Source organism: Vipera berus (genome assembly GCF_964194415.1).
Source record: "Vipera berus genome assembly, chromosome: 2".
Classification (NCBI taxonomy): Eukaryota; Metazoa; Chordata; class Lepidosauria; order Squamata; family Viperidae; genus Vipera; species Vipera berus.
The window spans coordinates 250,905,450-250,926,875 of record NC_138203.1 but is presented as its reverse complement, the minus strand read 5'-3'; the positions used below and the strand labels follow the sequence as shown (position 1 = coordinate 250,926,875).

The 21,426-nt window shown below is 36.4% G+C and overlaps 1 protein-coding gene across 18 annotated transcripts in view; it reads right to left on the bottom strand.

The window, feature by feature from the left end:
* FOXP1 (forkhead box P1) overlaps nt 1–21,426 on the bottom strand; it is a 678,799-nt gene that overhangs the window by 368,022 nt on the left and 289,351 nt on the right. For 2 of the 18 annotated variants that reach the window (XM_081321526.1, XM_081321525.1), the window contains exons 6-7: nt 6,920–6,972; nt 4,728–4,789 (exon numbers count right to left, since the gene is read on the bottom strand). The exons of the other annotated variants lie outside the window; for them this stretch is intronic. The gene's annotated coding sequence lies outside the window, so the exon portion shown is untranslated. The remainder of the gene's footprint in view (nt 1–4,727; nt 4,790–6,919; nt 6,973–21,426) is intronic. 18 annotated transcript variants of the gene reach the window in all.

Sequence of the window (21,426 nt, the reverse complement as noted above, 5' to 3'; positions counted from 1 at the left end):
ATCGGAGCTTTTTCGCCATTGATGGCAATGGGGTGGACACGGTTTCTTCATGATGCGTTCGGCCCACGGGCCAACAGTTTGACACCCCTGTTCTAGAGTCTCAACATCTTTTTTGCATCATGGTGACCGAAACTGGATGCAGTATTCCAGGTGTGGCCTTACCAAGCCATTGTAAAGTGGTATTAACACTTCACACGATCTTGATTCTATCCCTCTGTTAATGCAGCCTAGCACTGTGTTGGCTTTTTTTTGGCAGCAACAGCACATTGCTGGCTCATATTTAAGTGATTGTCCACTAGGACTCCATTCCTTCTTAATAAAAATGAATCTAGATGATTAGCAACATCCAAATGTGTTTGGTCAAGATCTACCTATTATTATTTAAATGGCTAAAATATGCTAAAATTATTTAAATGCAAAATTATGTAAAGTACATAAAGTTTATAAAAGCACATTATCGTATACTGAAAGGATAAAATGTAAATGAAAGGTAAAATATAATAAAATGGGATTCTCCTACATAAATTCAAAGGAACCACATTTAAGTAGAGTAACCTGCATGAAAAATTATTGCAATGCTGAAGAGTTTGCCCAATTATAGCAGACTGTTCTCTCAGTTAAGTCAATGATAAAATGAAATGACCTACTCTCTCCTTTGTTTTTGTAATTTTGAAAATGTGACAGTACTGGATGCTTGCACTAAATAAAACAATGGTATTAAACAATAAAAATATACATTTAAAATATTTAATTATTTCATATAAAGTATAATAATAGTGTAATTCAGTGACATCAGTACTGTTTTATATTTAATTGTGCTCATTTCCTAGCAATCTATTTCAGATTGTATCCAAATTTAAACTGTAATCCTGAAAATTTTAATGAGAGGCAAATCCCATATGTCACACTTTGTCTTACTTCCAAGTAAAAATACGTTACATTGTTCTTGTGCTAATCTGAAGTGATATTTTTCAGAGCAGGATTAAGTCATCTTATTTGATAAATAATAACAGCTAATAGAAACCTTAAATATAAATCTTGTTTATAGTGCAACCACTGAACTATCCTTAAAAGGTATTTTTTCTAGCAGAGTTTTTATTTTCTATGATTTAATATAATACAACAGAGCTCACCCTGGTGGAAGCCTGGAAGATCAAAAGATATTCTTTAAAATTTATCAACGATGCAATCAAGAGATATGCAAAACTCCTATCTGACAGTTCTTAGGAAATCAAGTAACAAAATCTTCTTCAACATTTCCTTCTCTTGTAGTCATTAATACCATCTTCAATCCCATTACAATTGTTAGAATTGTTAACTAAATCATTCTATTAAAATTAAAACAGGTTTTAAAGCAAGAGGGGAAAAAAGACTTCTAATTTAATCCGTAAAGATACAATTTAAGTTGTATGATATAAGCTTTTAGGTTTCAGCTTTACAGTGTATGTGATATCTGATATAATAAATCCATTTGCTGACATATCCAATACCGTCTTTTCTAACATAAAAATTCTAGTTTGCTCTCAGGTTTTGACATAATACACATTTTATTGTTCTACCAATATGCACAAATCTGTACCCTCCTCCCTTCCTGTCACTTTCAAATTCGAGTGAATTTAACAGTTTCACTCTTGATGTTAAGGAGGAAGAAGGATGTTACACAAGGAAGAACTTTCTAATATTCCTGTCTTTCTGGCAACTTTGCTTCTGCTTCCAGGATACCCATAACATAGAAGTCTAGAATTTTTTTTTCCAGAATTGGCAGATTATTCTCTTACCTTCCAGCAAAGCAATAACCTTGGCTGTGGTCATGTGAAACTATCTTTGAGGTATCCCTTTACTGCCTTTAAACACCGAAGCAATAAAAACAATATTTGCTCTTGTACCTTTGAAATTGTAACAAAAGCTTTGTTTTAGCATTTACCACAGTGTGCAATAAGAGTTAATAATCAAATCTGTCCCAACCCCCACAAATGTTAAACAAAAAGATAAAAGAAATGCAAATAGCTATTGTCATGGAAAGTTAAAGTACCTGTCTGTATTTTTAAGTGAAAACTATTATCTCTATCAATCAAAATTTAAGAATACAATAGCGCTAATCACATAAGGCGCTTTGACTGAGGTGCTTTTTCCTCATAAAGAGACTATAAAAGTAATACATTTACAATTAGATAGGCTATTTACAATGTTGCTATTAAAAAAAAAACTTAGGCATCTTATTGTTAATAAAATGTTCCTGAATTTGTGTATTATTCTGCACTCAAAAAAAAAACAACAGCCAGTCTTTACACATTTTAATAACACTGATGCAATTTTATTCAGATCCTTACACTTGCAACATGTGGTAGAACAGCACACTCTTCTGTTTGAGAAGAGTCACTCAGATGAAGGAAATAGTTAATTGGTAACCTAAACACCTATTTCTGATCCAAAGAGTAATATCTCTATGTTCACCAACCTAGAATATATTGCCACTGAAAGCGCTAAAGATTAGCTATTTTTCATTTTGTCATTAAAAACAACAACAGGAAAACAATCTTCCTTTGAATCTGGAGTTTTAAAAGGAAGCTTCCAGCTAACATCCTCTAAGATATTTCAGTCATAGCTTGTCTCCCTGTTCCTTTTTTATTCTTTTCTGAACCAGGTTCGGTTAGAAATGGACTTGTCACACAATTGATAAAATAACATGCTGCAACATTTTTGTCTTGATTAAAAGCAACAGCAAGCGATCTTTAAATTGGCTTTTGTAAACAGTTAAAAGTAGGATGCCATTATGCAAATTCTGCCCCTTATGAAGAAGCAACAGCGATGTTATCTTCCTCCACCCGTTGTCCTCTGTACATACAGGTTTCCAATGCTGTAGCTCTGTTACTGCTTGCATCAGAGTTAACATCTCTAGTGAGCTATTAATATCAGCAAAGAAACATTACAAACTGCACATTAAAAAAATCCCTACTAAAAATTGAGGAGTCTAACTGAGGATACAAAAATGAGATTCCTTCTGTAATTTCCCACAGAAACAGAAACACACACACGCACACACATGCATGCGCATGCACACACACACACACACACACACACACACACACACACACACACAGAGAGAGAGAGAGAGAGAGAATAAAGCCACAACTTATGTTGCATACTATTTTAAAGTTTTTGAGAAACAAAGCATCATCCAAACAACTTACATATCAGGGGGGAAAAAAGCAGGCTAAATATGTTCTTTAACAGCTTCCAAAAAAGCCATGTTAGGCTTTGCTATTCTTCTGTGCAAGGGAAGAACACAGAAAACTCTGCAATCACAACCACTACAACTAACTCTTTAAAACTAAGGCTCTTTTAAAACTCGGACTAAGAAATAATGCTGAACAGTTAGTTAAGAAGTGGACAAGAAGTGGCATTTCACAGCATACACTTACCCATTAATGAAGAAGCTTTGAACTGTAGCAGTAATTCTCAACCAAGTGAGAAAAGTTGAGAATCCTGAAACACCATAGGCACACTTCTAACTATCCAGACTTTTTTCTGCTTCAACATTGGCTGCAGTGTAAGGAAGAAGTGAAGGTATGTGGTCTAAACACAACAAAAGCCACTGCCTTACTCTAAGATTAAATATGCAGGAAGAGGCCCCTTTGCATAAACACAAACACTCAGCAAATGAGTAACTGGCTCAAATCAGACGCCTGCTGTGCATTCTACCTGTCCTGATCTCTCCCAAGCTGCACAGCTTGTTTAATAGAGATGGTGGCTGAAAGATCACACAGCTACACGCAATCCTTTCTTAAAGAACAGCAATAGCAACTAATAAATAGGAATAATATTAAGTACTAAATTGAGAGTTGCCTTTACAAAAGAAAATATTTCCTCACCCACACACCTTTCAAAGCAGTAGAAGACAAAGAGACAGACATGCAGAAAAAAACCTGTAGGTAGCAATACTTTCTCTAATTAAACCTCAAATTCATCAGAATTATAGGTTTTGATCTGCTAAGCAAGCTTACTTTAAAAGTAGTTCTGTGATATACTCAAAACTTTTTTTTCCAAGCAAATGTGTTGACAACTATACTGTTTATTTCCAAAAATGGACTTTGCAACTTACACCCTGAAATATGTGGAGGGGAAAAAAAAACATGATTTTTTTTTCTTCCTCTTTGCTAGCTGTTTCAAAATCAGCAAGTAACAATTTTAATGCTCAAGCTGTGTTCTTTCAAAATTATTTTTATTGCATAAAATGTTCCAGAACGGCATCCGTTATATATATTTAAAAAATCCATTACTTTCTATTAAGCTGTTCTACTTGGTGGTAAAGGAGGTGGAAGAAAATGTAATACTTAAAAACAAACATATGACTCAGATTCTTTGTGACTTGCTCTGAAACAGTATGGGCAAAATCCAACCAAAGTTTAATTCTATTGATTCTACATACATATATATCCATCATGCTATTTATTCCCTTTCAGGTTAAGCAACCTTGTGCAAAGTTTGGAAAGGAAGCAAGCAATAGTAAACCAAATAAAGGACTGAGGTAAGAAAAGGAAATACTTAAATCTAAGTTATGTGAATACTTTTAATTCTGATTTTCTGTTCCTTTCCACAGTTTCATATATTGGGCGTTTTTTCCTGACTCTTCAGTTCTATGAAATAAATTCAACAGGAATTAATACCAAATAGAAATCAAATTGTAAGCACACATTAGCTGCCCTCTGGAAACGAAAAATTCTGACCTGATTTAACTTCGATAGGATAATGTTGTACGTGTATTTCCAAAGCATTTAAGTTTCATCATCTATATATAAAGAAAATTTGACATTTGATCAATAGATTCAATATAAAAATGATACAATTTTGAAAGAGTGGCATTTTTTTGTTTAGAAAAATCTTTGTATCTACATATTTTTCAAACGGGGAAAGAAAAAAAATTATAGTTTAAGTTTCTTCTTTTTTTAGTGGCATGTTTCATGAGGTGAAGGAAGCAGAGGCTAAAAAGAATTTTTCATTCTTGAGTCGTATGCTTCGAACAGCCCAGGACAGAAGTCAAACCAGTCTTCTTGAAAATGACCTTCCAGAAGCTCAGGAAAATGCATCCCTTCTCAAGGACTCTTAGAAAATTGATTTTTCACCATCCTTATTAAGTTTTTGTTACTCATATTGTTAGATGAAGATGAATTGTGGAACAGAAGTACTGTAAATGTGAAGGAAACCCAGCCACATTGTGATATCCAGCCATGGAAACTGGTGGTGACACAATCCAATGATGAGCCCTTTACTCTGAAGCCTTCACCAGCTTTGAAGATAGGCACTACCAAAAACTGACAGAAAACTGCTGCATCACAGCAAAACACCCACACTTATTACAGTTATGAGAGATTATGTGAGAACAATTAATCAGTGGGATGGCTTGCTTCAAGAAGCTGTCATTTTTCCATCGCTGGAGGTTTTTAAAGAAGATATCTGACAACCATTTGTCTGGAATGGTATAGGGTCTCTTGCCTGGGCAAGGGGTTGGACTATAAGACTTCCAAGGTCCCTTTCGATTCTGTTATTCTGTATTCTGTATGCCCAGTGTTTACATTGTGCTGGATCCTCCACTTTCAGGCTAGGACTGCAGAGCCCCCTCTATGTCAATAGATAAAAATGCACAACAGTATGTCTTCTTCGAACCCGGAGATCTACCTATAAGCACATTGTGATAGAGGAAGTATATTAGGATTGTGGATTAAGTCAATCCATTTTTCTTTACTTTGGAGATTTTGTTATAAGCTGCAAGGAGTCTGCATGATTTGCTGATGTACAATTTTAATACTGTAGATAATAATATCAACAACATCAACAATAAGTTACAGGATTTATTATATGCTGAAAGTAATTCAGGGAGATTAATCTGAGTAGGCAACTGGGGATGACAACAACTTTTTTTTTTCAGGAACATGTTCTTTTGAACTTCTTGTTACATTTTTAGGAAAACAAAACACAAGGATTCTATCAAACTGTTTATTTCCCTGAAGGAATAGCATCTGCCAGCAAAATAGATTCCCACCCTCTGCTCCATCACTCTACATTATCTCCTAACCTGTTCTAGTTGAGAGATCATGATGGGGACAATGAGCAGAAAGGCCAGAGAAGCAGAGCAGAGAAAATCCAATTGTATCAGCTGCTTATTTAGCCCACAACTTTCCAATGAGAATATATTTTCATAAGGACAAATTTTAACAGTCTGGACATTTTTATTAACCATTATTTGTAAACAAATAATTGAATAAAAAGAAACTTGCTTTCATGTAAAAGGCTAGAGATCAATGGAAGCTCCACTGATCCCCCAAAATGTGGGTGCTTTTATACAGTTGAGGGGTCCTTGGTGATCTCTGTGCTTGGTTGTTTTCTTGCAGACATTTCATTATCCAAACTAGGTAATATCATCAGTGCTAGTAGGAAGTGGAGTTTTCTCTCATTGTATATTTTAGTGGCTTTATTACACATGCATTTTAATGTTTATTTTAGAGGCTCTCCTGCTAATTCATGGATATAAATTCTGTGAAGGTTTGGGAGCCAGAACTGTTTGTGCACAAATATTCTGTCTTTCATTGTACACTCATATATCCAGGGCTCTGGAAGCTCCTTCCAAGACAGGACATAATGGGAACTTTTGTCATTATGGGTTTTTTTTCAGTAGGAATATTACAGTTATCCCAAATGGAGAATCTTACCCTTAATAATTATCAGAGAATTTTTCCATTTTCTGAAAGATATTGGAGGAAAATTTCCATCCTGATTCACTGACCAGAGATGTGGTGGAGAATTTGGAAATATTATTTGGGTCCAGCAATATTTAAAACCATTCTTGCATTCAGAAGCTGGAATTTATTTCCCTGATATTTTGGGAAAGTAATATTTAACAAACCATATTTAAAACCCTTACCAAGAAGATTCCAGGAACACCTCTACTGGTCACTGTTTTTGCACTGAACTGACCTTTAAAATAAGGTGGCAGATAAGAAATCTAATCAGGATGCAAATAAAATACAGAGCAAAATGTAATCAGTCTATCACTACGTAAGAGCTTTTTTTCTATCCCCATGGAGGCATTTCTGCTGGTGTGTGTGTGTGTGTGTGTGTGAGAGAGAGAGAGAGAGAGAGAGAGACTGACTTTTCGGTAAACTAATGGAAGTGCTGTTAGCAAAATCCAATATCACACCAAACACAAAACAATTGAATATATTATACAGTTACAGGTGGTTTCTAATTTCAAAGCTAATAGATGTTACATACAAATTAATATTTGAATCAGGAAAATGAAATAAATCACACTAGATAGATATCATTGTATTTTGGATTTGCCTATCTCTTCCGCTGTAAGGCTTCTTACCCAGGACTCTCTTAAGTGTGTGGTAAGATATCTGTAAGAAGATTCAAATGTTCAAAATACCATTTCCAAAAAAAGCTCAACTGACTATATAGTTGTTAGGAAATAAAGCTAATAAAAAAGGTCCAGAGTTTTGAGGGAGGAGAGTGGGACCTCCAGAAAATAAACAGAGTATATAGTTTCAAAGGCTACAGACACAGACATTTCATTGTTCAAGCCAATTATCAGTGGAAAATAATAACAACAGATGGATTCAGAGTCACTGACTTTTCATATGCACTTCATCTCTGCACAACAGATGATGAAATGTGAGAGCTATCTCAGAAAGGGAAAACATCAGAACTCTATACTCCAGATGGGGACCTTCTAAAGCAGCTGATTATCCTCTTATAATGTTTTGAAGATAGACTTACTATAACATTTCAAGAACTCATCAGATATGAAGAGTACAATGGCATCATTGTTTAGGAGGGGGGGGAAACTGATTTATGACTGAAAATAGTCACACACATTTCTAGAAGGTTAGCAATGTGCATTTCCTGTTTCCACATCAAGTGCTTTCAGCTTCAAATAAAGGCCTGATCCCATCCTTCATGAACTGGCATAAAACTAAAATGGGGATTTTGCCAATGGAATAGGCCCAAAATTGGAACGTCTGCTTCTGGCAGAAGAATAATTCTCCTTCCAGCATATACAGATACACACTTTTGCTACTTGGGAAATAAAATTCTCAAAATATCTGTCTCAAGAAAGAATATTCAGTTATTTAATGCAAAAAAGGAGGGCTGAATTATTAATTAACGGTTTCAGTACGGTACTGCTGCCTACAAGTTATCCAGAACCTTGAAACAAATATGCTAGTTACTTAGCACATATAAGCATTCGGACAATAGATTCATGTACTCTTAGAAAATGTAATCCTTAAATATGTTGCAGGAAGCACTCATGAGCTATACTGATGACTCTGCATCAATCCGAATAATCAGGATAAATGAATATAGCTTGTCATTTCTTTCCAATGGCACATAGGAAGTTACTTCTGAAACCTATAAGAATTTCAGCGACAATGAAAGATCACTAACTCTGCTGGTAAACATATTTCAAAATAGCAAAAGAAACTACCCAAATTATAGCCCAGGATCAGTTAGATTGTATTTTCTGGTGATCAATTCCCATCTAAAAAATGGAGATAATAATGAGTTGGATTAAAATTATTTTAGCATCAGTAGTAGAAATGCCTTGCATATTAAAAACTACACATGATTAATAATATCTATACAAAAGATTAATGGCTGTACATGCATTTTTTCTATGTTGACCTATGATTGGTAAGTGAGGTAAATCAAACTGACATGTAGTAAATCATACATATCAATTTTTCACTATTACTCATATATTCTAGCAAATGAAGCATAATATGCTTTCAGCAAGAAGTAAGAGTAATATGCAAATTTTGATAGGTCAATTGATAAGCAAACCCAGTACGAATTAGTTAAATATTCAGTTACAAAAACAGCCCCCTCCCTAACCAGCTCAGACCTAATTTAAATTCCACAAATTTCAGTATTTTGGATAACATGAAAAACATTTATCATACTTTCAAGAAGCTATATTAAGGTTTTCTTAATGTCTTCATCAATTACATCGTGTACACTCCCCCTTCAACTTTTTATTCCAAAATCAGCATCTGTATATAATGTGAGCATTTGTGTGTGTACAAGTATATAATAAAATATATTTTATTAAACAAATAAAGGAGAGAGAAAAGGAAAAAAAGCAGAAGACAAAAACCTACGAACTTATATTGAGCAAGCAAATCAATTTTTAAACTCAGCACTAAAACTTGACCACATGAAACAATATTCGTCAACCTTTCCATTGTGGTAAAAGAGAGCCAGTTCAAAGTATTTTGAAAACAAGATTTTTACAAATCCAAAATTGTACATGGAGTGTGGCACTGTCTTTTTGGGGGGAGGGATGGGTAAACTGTAGAGGAAAAAAAGCAGATTGAAGCTCTCACCATATTCTTAATCTACCCGCTTATTTTGAAATAAACATGGGCTATATATAGTATATATGGGACACGGTGGCTCAGTGGGTTAGGACGCTGAGCTTGTCGATCAGAAGATCGGCAGTTTGGCGGGTCAAATCCCGAGTGCCGTGTAGCAGAGTGAGCGCCTGTTACTCGTCCCAGCTTCTGCCAACCTAGCAGTTCGAAAGCACGTAAAAATGCAAGTAGAAAAATAGGGACCACTACGGTGGGAAGGTAACAGTGTTCCATGCGCCTTTGGCATCTAGTCATGCCGGCCACATGACCACGGAGATGTCCTCGGACAAGCGCTGGCTCTTCGGCTTTGAAACGGAGATGAGCACCGGCCCCTAGAGTTGGAAATGACTAGCACGCATGTGCAGGGGAACCTTTACCTTTACCTATATATAGTATGATTTACTAGACATAACCTATTTATTCTTTTATCTATATTTATCTTTTTATCACTGAACTTCAATCCTATGGCTTCATAGATTTGTTCATGTAATTTTCTTGGCAATAGGAAAAAAATGGTTTGCCACTATCTTCTTTTAAAATGTGCTGCTAAATTTCCAAATCTCATACTGGGATTTTCTAATGATCTCCTTTTCCATTATTAATCATGTTCAATCCTAATTACTTTGTTGAAATCAGCCTGAGATAACAAAAATACTTGCATGCCAACATTAATCTGATGCCTTTCACTCATTTACCTTTTTACTAACTATATTTAAGGATAGTTTTTGCTTAACAATGGTAATTTGGACTGGAATTTCTACCATTAAGTGAAGCAGATGTAAGGTGTCAGGTGACCACATCACTTACCAATAGCAATCCCATCTGCCCATATTCAAACTATCAAGGCTAAGAAACACTGCTTTAGGAATTTGATTCTAGAAGTGATGTTTTAATTAAGATATACTATAAATATATAGGCTTACTGTTTGATTGATTAAAATACCGGCACCCAGGAATCCCTGGCTCCTGTAAGCTGTAACTTACAGCTTTCCACACCAAAATCCCTTCCTCAAATGTCAGTTCTTTGATGGTCAATATTAGATTATCATAGATGGCAACAAAGAGATTAAACACACTAATTCTTTGTTGCCTTTGAGTAGGAATATGGTCAACCCAAAGTTCTAAGGAATTTAAACAAATTTCAATAATCTACATGATACAAAAGTAAAAAGAAAACAAAAGGTGAAGTGCATAAAGTAACCTAAGCATTATGCATGTCATCTGGAGGGGAACTTTCACAGATTGGTTGAGCTTAGGAAAGTACCTGTTATGGTCCTTACAATGTCACATATTGAAGTTGTATAGCAAGTAGTCAGGACATATCCATTCTGAGTGCACTGAAAATCCAGGTTGTGGGGCAGCAAAATATATGTCATGTCTTACTCTTATTTCTCTGGGAAGGGCGAGAGCAAAGCAAACCATCTGTGTGGATGTGGCTTAAGATGTGTGAAACCACAAATATTTTACTTGTGGTAAAATACTCATAATAGCACATGAGTATTTTGCTGCCTACATTTGCTGTATGCCTCAGACATTTTTCTAGTTTTGTCTCATGGAATGGAATTAACATGATGAAGTATTTACATTATATTCTGAACATTTCCAAGGAAGAAATGCGGCAGAAGTATTTAGAGAAAACTAATAATCTGATATGTAATCCACCAAACCTTCCAAACATAAAATACTCATAAACCAAGTTAACTCTAAATTAAATTAAATAAGAAGAATTCAATCAGTTGGAACCCTCAAGTATGAATTAGACTATAAATAATTTTCATCTATTGTCATTGTGAATCTGAATATTTCCACAAGAATTTGAAATATGATGCTCTTCACCTTGTACAATTAAGCAAAGTAACAATTTAACTACAATCTGTTGATATATATGAAATTGATCATTTCATAGAATGCAATGACAGACCAGGTAGCTGGGTTTGTGGAACCTCACTTGAGATTATCTAATCCACAAAAACGATTACAAAACTATTTTATAGCCAATCATGGAGAAGAGGGCAAAGTATTCTTAGCCCTATCTGTGACATCCTGTATGCTATTTCATCTTGTAATATCTTCTTCTTTGCCTTTTAATCTGCTTTTACTAGCACATTATGTATCAACGAAACTGGGTACATGAAATTATGGGAGATATATTTCCCTTAAGGATTCCTGCAGAGTATCTCCAGTCTACTGCCAGCTAAAACAGAACAAGGGGACAACGTTCAGGATAGCCCTTAACTCACATCCTTTTGATATGTGTTGATCATATTGTTTAGTATCCTTGAGGCAAAAAATTTCACCAATTTAATGAAAGATACAAGCAGGAAAATAAAATTGGTACCGGTATGTGTTAAAGAGCAAGATTATAAAACAAAAGAAACTAACTAGGGATTTTAATCCAATCTAGAAAAGAAATGCATCAGTTTAGACGTTGGGGTCTTTCACCCAAAAAATGTACACTGCCGGCATCTTTATACTGAAATAGGGACAAACATTTGGATTAATTAACCTCCTAAAATAGAAATGTTTACAATAGTTACAGCATAAAGTTAAAAGATTATTAAGGTTATTGATGGTGAGAACAACTATTCTTAATGTATTATAATTGCTTCTATATTCTAAACATCTTGAGAAGGATGCTCTTCAGTAAAGAGTTACCTCTTTACTAGTAAGGTGGGCAGCCAATAAATGTAATAAATAGAATAGAGCTGGAAGGGACCTTGGGGGCCTTCTAGTCCAGCGTCCTGCTCAAGCAGGAGAACCTATACCATCTCAGACAAGTAACTGTCTAGCCCAGGGGTCAGCAACCTGAAACAGTGAAAGAGCCACTCGGAACCGGTTCCCTCACAAAAGGAAAAACTGGGAGCCGCAAAAAATGTGTGCACATGCGCGTACATGCGCAGAACAGGATTTGACTGAAGAGTGGAGCCAAGGCGAGATATGCACCTACCCTGCATATTTGAATTGATTGGTTGAACTTTTTTAGTCCCACTTTTTTTTTTGGACTGCACATGGCAGAGGACCGGGAGCCGCAGGAGACGGCTGAAAGAGCCGCATGAGGCTCCGGAGCCGCGGGTTGCAGACCTGTGGTCTAGCCTCTTTTTAAAAATCTCCAGTGATGGAGCGCCCATGATTTCTGGGGACAAGCTATTCCACTGGTTAATTGTCCTCACTGTCAGGAAGTTTCTCCTTAATTCCAGGTTGCTTCTCTCTTTGATCAGTTTCCAACCATTGTTTCTTGTCCTGTCCTCTGGTGCTTTGGTGAATAATGTGACCCCCTCTTCTTTATGGCAGCCCCTCAAATACTGGAATACTGCTATCATGTCTCCATTTCTTCTTTTCTTTAGACTAGCCAAACTCAAGTCCTACAGCCATTCTTCATATGTTTTAGTCTCCAGGCCTTTGATCATCTTTGTTGCTCTTTTCTGAATTTTTTCCAAACTCTCAAAATCTTTTTTGTGATATGGTGACCAAAATTAGCTGCAGTATGCCAGGTGTGGTCTTACTAGGGTTTTATAAAACGATACTAATACCTTGTGTGATCTTGATTCTATGCCTCTCTTTATACAACCCAGGATTGTATTAGCTTTTTTGGCTGCTGCTGCACACTGCTGGTTCATGGTTAAGTGATCGTCCACTAGGACTCCAAGGTCACTCTCACAGTTACTGTTTCTAAGCTAGATCTTGCCCAACCTGTAATTGTACCTTTGATTTTTCCTACTTAAATGTTAAACTTTGCTTTTATCCACATTGACTCATCTTGTTGGGCCCATTGTTCAAGTCTGTCAAGATATTTTTGGATCCTGAGTTTGTCTTCTGGGGTGTTGCATACTGTCAGTTTGGTGTCATCTGCAAATTTGATTCCCTCATTGATGAAGATATTGAAGAGTACTGGGCCTAAGATGGAACCTTGTGGTACTCCACTGCTACTTCTCTCCATGTGGATGTAGTACCATTGAGGACTACTTGTTGAGTACGGTTTGCCAGCTACAGATCCATCTGGTGGTGATGTTGTCTATTCCACCTTTTTCTAGCTTACTAAGGAGTAGGTTGTGGTCTACTTTATCAAATTTATTTATTTATGCCTTACTGATGTCTAAGTACACTACGTCCACAGTATTTCACTGGTCTATTAATTTAGTCACTTTATCGAAGAATGAAATAAGATTGGTTTGGCATGATCTGTTTTTAACAAACCCATGCTGGCTACTAGTTATAACTTTGTTTGCATCTAGTTGTTCGCAGATCTGTTTTTGATTATCTTTTCTAGGATCTTCCCAGGTATCGATGTTAAACTGACTGGTCCATAGTTTCCTGGGTCCATTTGTTTTTGTTTTTTCCCCCTTTCTTGAAGATGGGAACCACATCAGCCCTTTTCCAATCCTCAGGTACTTCCCCAGTGCTCCAGGATTTTTGAAAGATGTGGTGCAATGGTTCTAAGATAACATTTGCCAGCTGCTTCAGAACATCGAGATGTAATCTGTCAGGCCCCGGTGATTTATATTTGTCAAGGTCAGATAGATGTTCTCTTGCCATTTTCTTGCTTAATTTTTGTTTCTAATTTTCTTTTGCAGTGGGTTATTTTTATATGTTGGGCTATAGTTTCTTTTTGTGTGAAGACTGATGCAAAGTATGAGTTAAGCAGCTCTGCTTTCTCCCTGTTGCCTGTTATTTCCTTGCCCTCTTCTCTCTTTAGAGGGCCTACGATTTCCTTGACTTTTTTCTTGTTAAGATGTTGGAAGAAACTTTTTTTCTTATCCATGATTTCTGTTGCAAGTCTTTGTTTGTTCTGAGCCTTTGCTTTCCTGACTTCATCTTTGCATGTTCTGGCTGTCTGCTGATAATCAGCTTAGTTACGTGCCCCTCTTTCCATTTTTTGTATTTATACTTTTTGTCTTTCAGTTTGTCCGAGAGATCTTTGTGCAGCCGTGCTGGTTTCTTCTTGAATTTGTTTTTCTTTTTCAGCGGTATTGTGCTGGTCTAGGCTTTTATGATCGCATTTTTCAGAGTTCCACACGCTTCTTGGGTTGTTTTCCCCTTTAGGATTTTCATCCATGGTATCTTTCCTAGGTTCTCTCTGAGTTTGTTAAAGTCAGCTCTTTTAAAGTTCAAGACACTGGTTGGATTGTTTTCTGTTGTTAGTGTTTGCGTTATATTAAATTCCAGTATGATGTGGTCACTTTCGCCCAAGGTTCTGGCAACTTCAACTCCCTCTATCATTTCTTCTCTATTAGTTAGAATTAAGTCCAGTATGGCTTTACATCTAGTTCCCTAGTTCTAATTCACCTGGCCCAGAATTACGAAGCTTTATGGAAGACATCGAAATCATATGAAAAGGGCAAGATTTCTCTTGCAAACAAATTGTCATACTGTATAGTTCAGTGTCCATTTTAAACTCACCTATATATAAATGTATTTTTTGTGTTTTACTATATTGTTAAAATGTTCTTAACTATCTAAAATTATTTGTGTTTAACCATTTCCAATTCTTCCCACCTATGTGACTTCTGGGTTTTCTCTCTCTCTCTCTTTCAAAACTTTCAAAAAGTGACAAGCATAACGTTAAGCTTGTCATTTTGCACTATGTGATCAAAACTGTTCAGGTTTTAGGTTTGCATACTCCACCCTGACTTTTCCTTCCTGGTTCAGTCATGAAACTGAAACCAGAAATGTAAGTTTGAGTTTGAAAGAGCTAGAATGGACCTAGGAACTAGTTTAGCTTCTGACACTAAAACATATAACTTATCAAGGTAACTTGAGTATTCAATGTAGCCTAGGAAAGATGGCAGTATTAAGAATAATTGTAGTATCCTCTTAAATGGGATACTATCCTCGATTAGGAATTGTTCTTCTTCAGTAAGGCAGTATCAACTCAAGTAATTTTTGGTGCTAATACCACACAAAACAAACTACATAAAATATACTGCAGTGTCAGCACTACCTGAATTACATTTTTAAAACAAAATTAAAATAATTTTGGTTAGAACTTTGTTTCTACTAGCAGATCATCCCCTAAATAGAGGAACACGAATTAGACACTTTTTCTACCCCTCCTATATCCTCATTTGCCTACCAAAATTTGCTCTAGGAAGCACCTGCATATGTCTATGTGTGAACTACAGACAGTAGGGGTGGGAGAGTAAGCATGTTTTGTCTTTCTCCTGGGCTAGCAAAATCCTCTGGTGTGGCTTTGTTCCATTTTTAAATGGGAAGACACCTTTGTTTCATGGATGACTACTTAGGATACAAAGCATTATGCAATTAGTAAACCTATAAAAACAGCTAAGTGTCACATTGGAATAATTACAAGTTGCTAAGCAGCCTATAAAATGAGCAATTACTACATGCACAGAAAAGGCATTGTGGCTGCTATTTTTGATCACTAATTTCAACCAGAGAGGTGGCACCTGCCTTTTCCTGCAACTGAAAAATTTGAACAAGCTTGATATGTCCCTACATGGAGCAGTCTGCTTAGTGCTACATGTGATCATGTGTGGATTTAACACATGGAAAATGAGTATTTAGCCTCACTTCCTACAACCTTCTCCTTAAAGCTCCCTGATTAACCCTAACCAGTGATTGAGTAAAGTTGGGTTTCCAATGTTGCAGTGGTCTTCTTCAAAGAATAGAAAATTCTTCAGATCCTTTTCCTTAATGCAAAAAGTTTTAACACTGAGAACTTAAAGGGCATTCTCATAGTCTTCGACACTTTTCGTTCTCACATGTCTATCAGTTCATACTGTGTAGGAAGAATTTCTTTTCAGACAACATGGTTATTTAACTATTAAACTATACAAGCTTTGAAGCACACCATGATCACAACGTGGATAGGCTGGCATAGTGGAAAGCAGAGTAGCAAACCACTGGGTACTTCAGGATTTTTTTATTTACAAGTGGCTCAGATTTCTTTCAATTAAGTGGCACTATTTTTGGAAGTATTCCAGAAAAGTATCTGGTGTCTATGCTACTTTCAATCATATTATAATACTAAAAGAGCTCAGGTTTGGATTTAGTACCTGAAATTACACTATGTATATGCAGTGAAAAAAGAAAAATCACTAGTTTTTGTGTGGCAATTAGTTATCATGTGTTAAATCTGCCTGTTAAGCAAAAATATTGAGTTTTGTATAATTCTTACTGAGTCAGATCTTTTTTCTTAAAAAAAAAAAACTTAAGTGAAAAAAGTTGCCACCTGATACAGATCACGGTAGGGTAGGCTATCTGATGCCTATCAGATGTGTTTTACTTAAATTTTAAAACTCTTTCCATAGGACACTGCAAAATATGATTAATGTTGCCTACCTCTTACATATTGACCACTCACTTGTCTATAGTGTCAGCTGTGCACAAACCTCCTTCCTTGGCTTGATAAATATAAGCATTGTATAAACATTTTACAGTTGCAACTCAGTTTTGGGGCAAACTAGGTGATTTTGGACAATATGAATTAAAACAGTCCATACTTTGACCAATATGCAAAGTGTAATCAACTGTGTTCATTGTCTCCTACAACAGCCCCTAATACTACTTGAAAACCTACTCTGGTTCCATAAATTTTTCAGATGTTTGGATGCAACACAAGGAGTTATAATTAGGAACTAGAACTTGCTACAACAAAGAATGTGAACAAACAAGTAGTTTTACATGTGATTTCATTTCGGGGTGGGGGGTAGGGGGGACTTGAGGGAAAGTCCAGGAATTAAGACATGTTTTTGCAGGATGTTAGCATGTTAATTGTGCAACGAATCCAGGTCAACAGGATTACTTTAATTTTCTAAGTTAAGAAGATCAGCTGTGGAGGCAGAAAGCTTCTATAGTTCCCCTAAGAACCAGCTCACCCTGACCATACCTGCCTTTTGGAAAGCACTGAAGACCTGGTTCTTTCTTCAAGCAATGGTATGACACAATGGATGTGTTTCTTCCTGGCAGGTAATGTTTTTATACTTTTCTATTTTGTGGTTTTGTGGAATTTATTTTTATTATTTGGTGATGCATCCTGTTATTTGATGATGAGTCATGTGCTAAGTGGGTGGCTAAACAAATGAATAAATAAAGGAAATAAAGCCAGCAAAAGAGCTGGAACCATTAAATAGGATAATCTGCCTATAGGATAAAGCTCATTGCAGCAAACTCCTGCCTTTCCCAGAACAAGTGCATTCCCTTGAGGCCAAAGTAGTTCACTTGAGGAAAAGCAAGAGATGTAAAAAGATTGGTAGATGAGATGGGGGAATAATATAGTAGTCGCTTCTGAGTAACAATTCCTGCTCTATCATAGAAAAATAGATCTTGGGGAAGGATGGTGTCATACTGAAGAAATAATCCTTTTGAAGGGAATAATTTCCTAAGAGTTGAAAAACTATATCCTGGCCTAAACGCATCCATCCAGGACCCTGCAGCTTAGGATAGTGAATGAATCAATAATTACAACAAGAAAGATGATTCATTGGTGGCTGTATGGAATGTTATTGTAGGAGAAGAAGAGGCTGAGCTAGAAAGGTGGGTTAAACATGTGATCAGTTTACAGTTATTCCAATGAGTGCTTTGAACTCAATGAATGCTCCTGGTTATTTGCGTCTGACAATTTTCTGTGTCTATGAAAAGATATGGATAACATAGATCATCTAGACAGCCTAATAGTCAAACTTCCATAGCGTCATGAAAATCAATTTGAAATTGCTAAATAGGAATTTGGAGGGTAGAATTTCTAAGATTCTATATTTCTCTATTACCTGATTAGGTTAGCTAGATACGTAGAACTGAGATATTGCAACTTATGGATGAGTTGAATGGGAAAGTTTTATTAAGCACTTAGGAGGAAATTTTTCTAAGGCCCACTTCACTTCACATTCTAGGATGTCTGGCTCGAGGTCAGTGACCACCTCATCGTGATTATCAGGGACGTTAAGCTCGTTCTTGTATAGTTCTGTGTAATTTTTCCACCTCTTCTTAATCTCTTCTGCCTCTGTTAGGTCCCTGCCATTTTGGTCCTTTATCATGTCCATTTTTGCATTAAACGTTCCCTTCATCCCTCCAATTTTCTTGAAGAGATCTCTGGTCCTCCCTATTCTATTGTTTTATTCTATTTCTTTGCACTGTTCATTTAAGAAGGCATTCTTATCTCTTCTAGCAATTCTCTGGAATTCTGCATTCAATTGGGTGTATCTTTCTTTTTCTCCCTTGCCTTTCACTTCCCTCCTTTCCTCAGCTATTTGCAAAGCTTCCTCAGACAGCCATTTTGCTTTCTTGCATTTCTTTTTCTTTGGGATGGTTTTAGTTGCTACCTCTCGTACAATGTTGCAAACCTCTGTCCATAGTTCTTCAGGCACTCTGTCTATCAGATCTAATTCCTTAAATCTATTTGTCACCTCTACTGTATATTCAACAGGGATATGATTTAATTCATACCTGAGTGGCTTAGTGCTTTTCCCTACTTTCTTCAGTTTAAGCCTAAACTTTGCAATGAGAAGCTCATGGTCTGAGCCACAGTCAGCTCCTGCTCTTGTTTTTACTGACTGTATAGAGCTTCTCCATCTTTGGCTGCAGAGCATATAGTCAATCTGATTTCTGTGTTGACCGTCTGGTGATGTCCATGTGTAGAGCCGTCTCTTGGGTTGTTGGAAAAGTGTGTTTGCTATGACCATCGTATTCTCTTGACAAAATTTTATCAGCCTGTGCCCTGCTTCATTTTGTACTCCAAGGCCAAACTTGCCTGTTATTCCGGTTATCTTTTGGCTTCCTACTTTAGCATTCCAATCCCCCATGATGATAAGGACATCATTTTTTGGTGTCAGTTTTATAAGGTGCTGTAGGGCTTCACAGAACCGGTCAATTTCATCCTCTTCAGCACCGGTGGTTGAGGCATAGACTTGGACTACTGTGATATTGAATGGTTTGCCTTGGATTCAAACTGAGATCATTCTGTCATTTTGAGGATTGTATCCCAGTATTGCTTTTCCTACTCTTTTATTGACTATGAAGGCTACTCCATTTCTTCTGAGAGATTCTTGCCCGCAGTAGTATACCTGATGGTCATCTGAATTAAATTCATCCATTCCTGTCCATTTTAGTTTGCTGATTCCTAAGATGTCGATGTTCAGTCTTGTCATCTCTTGTTTGACCATATCCAGCTTGCCTTGATTCATGGATCTTACATTACAGGTTCCTATGGAGAAAAAATCTTTACAGCATCGGACTTTCCTTTCACCACCAGATACATCCACAGCTGAGCGTCCTTTCGGCTTTGGCCCAGTCACTTCATTCTTTCTGGCGCTACTAATACTAGCCCTCTGTTCTTCCCCAGTAGCATATTGGACGCCTTCCGACCTGAGGGGCTCATCTTCCAGCATCATATCATTTTGCCTTTTGGTACTGTCTATAGGGTTTTCATGGCGAAGATACTAGAGTGGGTTGCCATTTCCTTCTCCAGTGGATCATGTTTTGTCAGAACTCTCTGCTATGACCTGCCCATCTTGGGTGTCCCTGCACGGCATAGCTCATAGCTTCATTGAATTACGCAAGCTCCTTCTCCACGACAAGGCAGTAATCCATGAAGGTGTATTCTAGATTAGATTTGGTTTCCTAGAGTTTCAAACTGTGTTTTGCATGCTAACTGGGGAATTCTGGGAATAAGCCGACATAACCTTGTTGCCAAGTTTAAAAAACACCATCCTAGATCAATCTTTTCAACTCATCTTTATGTGTTTTTTTTATAAACCAAATTAAACCAACACTTTTATATAGTGAAGCAGAGCTTAGACAACTTCTCTGCTTTTAACTTTTCTGGAATGCCATTAATTGTAAGGACAAACAAAATGAGACTAGCCTTTAAATAGAAGGCTCTGCTAAGTGCTTAAGTCTGTTTTGGTATCTGACCACTATTTGGCAAGCTTGAACCAAGGCTGGTTAAAAACAGAGGGTTAGCACAGCTGGATGCAAAGAGAAGCTAAAGACATTATTTTATTAACAGCATCTGGTATTGTGGTATATATCATGTGTTACTAAATTGGTGATTTTAGAGTTATTTCAGCACTGCCCCACTCCAGCCCCCCAAGTCAATTAAAAATAAAACACTCCCTAAGGTGAGAGGTTTTAATTTCTTATGTTCTGCTCAACAAATGTTGTTGCCAGATGCACTTGGGCAAATATATATCCTATATTAAATATTATATTAAAAAACCCAACAGTGTAAGCATCAGAAGGAAAATGAAACATGTTCTTCATAAGAGAGAAAGAGGTAGAGTTTAACTGTTTTCTTTGGAAATCGATGTATTTGATCTGGTTAGAGCCGTGCCTACTTTCATACTACCAAGATGTAATCATGAACACTCTGTTAATTGTTTTAGTTTAAATCCTTTTCAGTCAGCCTTTAACATGAGGTTCTTTTTACTTCAAAGACATTAAAAGCAATTGCCCACAAACCCCGGACTGGGTGGGTTAGCAAATGAACACATACCTGGTCTTCATAAAAGGATACCATATTTTTTTCCAGACAGAAAACCTTCCAAGATCCAGACTTGGACATTTAATTCTCCAATCATTCACTGAACATGTATATTTAATGGTCAAGGGGAAAAAAGATGCACCCAATTCTTATACTTTTAATGTGGCATTAATGCAGATAGGATAGTGCTTAATTATCAGTTTCAATAAAAATACTAATATTTATTTATCAACTTATATCCCTCTTTTCATTAAAGACAATCTTCAAAGCAGGTAATAACAAAACTAAAAGCATAACTAATGGAAAGATGAAAGCGACGAAGACATAATTTTAAACATGGTAATAAAAAAAGAAACAGCATTTACAAAATTAAAACCTAATTCAGGAAATAATCATCAGGTCTTCTTAAAAAGGATTTTGCCTGTTTGCAAAAGGTCAGCAATGAAGGATCTGCTCTAATTTTCCATGGCACAAAAACTCCAGAACAGACATAAAAAGAAGTTCCATTACAAGAAATGGTGGCAAGAAAGAGAAATTCTATCAGAAGCATGGCAAGACCATATACTTTTCAAATAGCAG